The following is a 1,981-nucleotide window of genomic DNA, read 5'->3' as shown; positions in this document are numbered from 1 at the left end:
CCCAGTCCCGTCCCACCGCCCTTACCCCTGACAACCTCAAGTTTGTAATCTGTCGGTCTGTTTCTGTTTTGTTAGTTAGTTCGTTCGTTCGTTCGTTCGTTCGTTCGTTCGTTTTTCTTTTGGAAATCTGTTCACCTAGGACTATAACTGTTTGTACGAAACAGATAGTAATAGAATCTCAAGCCCATCCTACCGAGAACAAAACGTTTCAAAGAGAAAGAAAGGAAGGAGAAGGGGGAAAAATAAAAGTCTCTATATTTTCTTGCTTCCCTCTGTCACTCCTGATGGTTTAGATGTCTTCTTTTACAATTTTGTGTTTATTCTGTTTGGAATGAACGGGAGTGATCACCTTTCCGGGGATGAGTGTCTCATGTTTGTACCGTCCTGCTTCTTCTCTATTTAGAGTAGACCTGTGGATGTTTCTTTTCGCATGGGTTGAGTGTTGCAAAACTCTTTTAGTTTTTGCTTGTCTGTGAAGTTCTTTACCTCTCCTTCTATTCTAAAGGATAGCTTTGCTGGATAGAGTATCCTAGGCTGCATTGTTTTGTTTTGTTTTGTTTTGTTTTGTGTTTCATTCAGGAATTTCAATAGATCTTGCCACTCCCTTCTGGCCTGACGTGTTTGTGGAGAGAAATCCGCTGAGAGCCTTATGGGGGTTCCCTTGGAACTCACTCTTTGTTTTTCTCTTGCCTAAAGGCATTTAGGATCATTGCTTTCTCCTTGACTCTGACCATCTGGATTAGGATAGGTCTCGGTGTGGGTCTGTTTGAGTTCTCCCTGTTTGGCACCCTCTGAGCCTCCTGGACTTGGATATCGGATTCCTTCTTTAGAGCTGGGAAATTTTCAGTCATGCTTTCTTCAAATACCTTTTCGACCCCCTTGCTTCTTCCTTCCCCTTCTGGAACCCCTATTGTGCGTAGATGGGCACGCTTTCGATGGTCCCGTAGGTCCCTGAGATTGTTTTCGTTGTTCTTTATTTGTTTTTCTCTCAGCTGTTCTGATTGGGTTCTTTCTGTTGTCCTGTCTTCTGGGCCACTTATTCGCTCCTCGGTGTGATCTAGCCTCCTTTGGACAGCCTTTAGACCACTTCTCATGTCAGCCAGTGAGCTGACCAGTTCTCCTTGACTCTTCTTTAGAGCTTCGATTTCGTTTTTGACGTACAGTATACATCTAAACACTATCACTTGGAGTTCCTTCGGTACTTGGATCTCTCCTTTTTTGAAATCTTGATCTAGCAGGCCATCCGTGTCTATTTTGTGGATCGTGCTTTCAGGGAATTTCTCTGGCTCTTTTCATTGGGAGTGGTTCCTCTGCTTCCTCATGCTGCTCCTATCTCTCTGGCACTGTGGCTTAAGGAGTATCAGTTATCTATTGTGGTCCTTAAGGAGTTTAGGTATTTATCTAAAGCCTATACAGGAATAAAACTTTAAAAGGGGGGGAGAGGGAGAGGGAGAGGGAGAGGGGGAGAGAGAGAGAGAGAGAGAGAGAGAGAGAGAGAGAGAGAGAGAGGGAGGGAGAGGGAGAGGGAGAGGGAGATAGAGGGAGACGGAGAGGGGGATAGGGGGAGAGAGAGAGACAGAGACAGAGACGGTGGGAGGGGGAGGGGGGTGGGGGAGCCGGATTTTAAAAGAATGGAGGAAAAAAAGGTTTGAAAAGAGTGTACAAGCAATAATAGAAGAGCAAGTGGAAGCAGAAGAGCGATCGAGGTGAGACGTCTTCTAAAAGCCTTTAAAAAATAGAAAAGATCAGAAAATAAAACACAATTGTTTCAAAAGTAAATTTTTAAAAGGTAATCGGAAATAGAACAGACTTTAACAAGAGATAAAACACAGGATTTGAAAAGGAGGGAGAAAGAAAAGGTTTGAAGACACTGTGTAATCAATAATAGAAGAGTAAGTGGAAGCAGAAGAGCGATCGAGTTGAGACGTCTTTTAATAACCTTAATAAAAAGGAGAAAAAAGATCGAGAAACGATATCTGAA

This window comes from Vicugna pacos, unplaced genomic scaffold, assembly GCF_048564905.1.
Source record: "Vicugna pacos unplaced genomic scaffold, VicPac4 SAC-SAT, whole genome shotgun sequence".
Classification (NCBI taxonomy): domain Eukaryota; kingdom Metazoa; phylum Chordata; class Mammalia; order Artiodactyla; family Camelidae; genus Vicugna; species Vicugna pacos.
The sequence above is the reverse complement of the archived record's forward strand: the minus strand, read 5'-3'. Positions refer to the sequence as shown.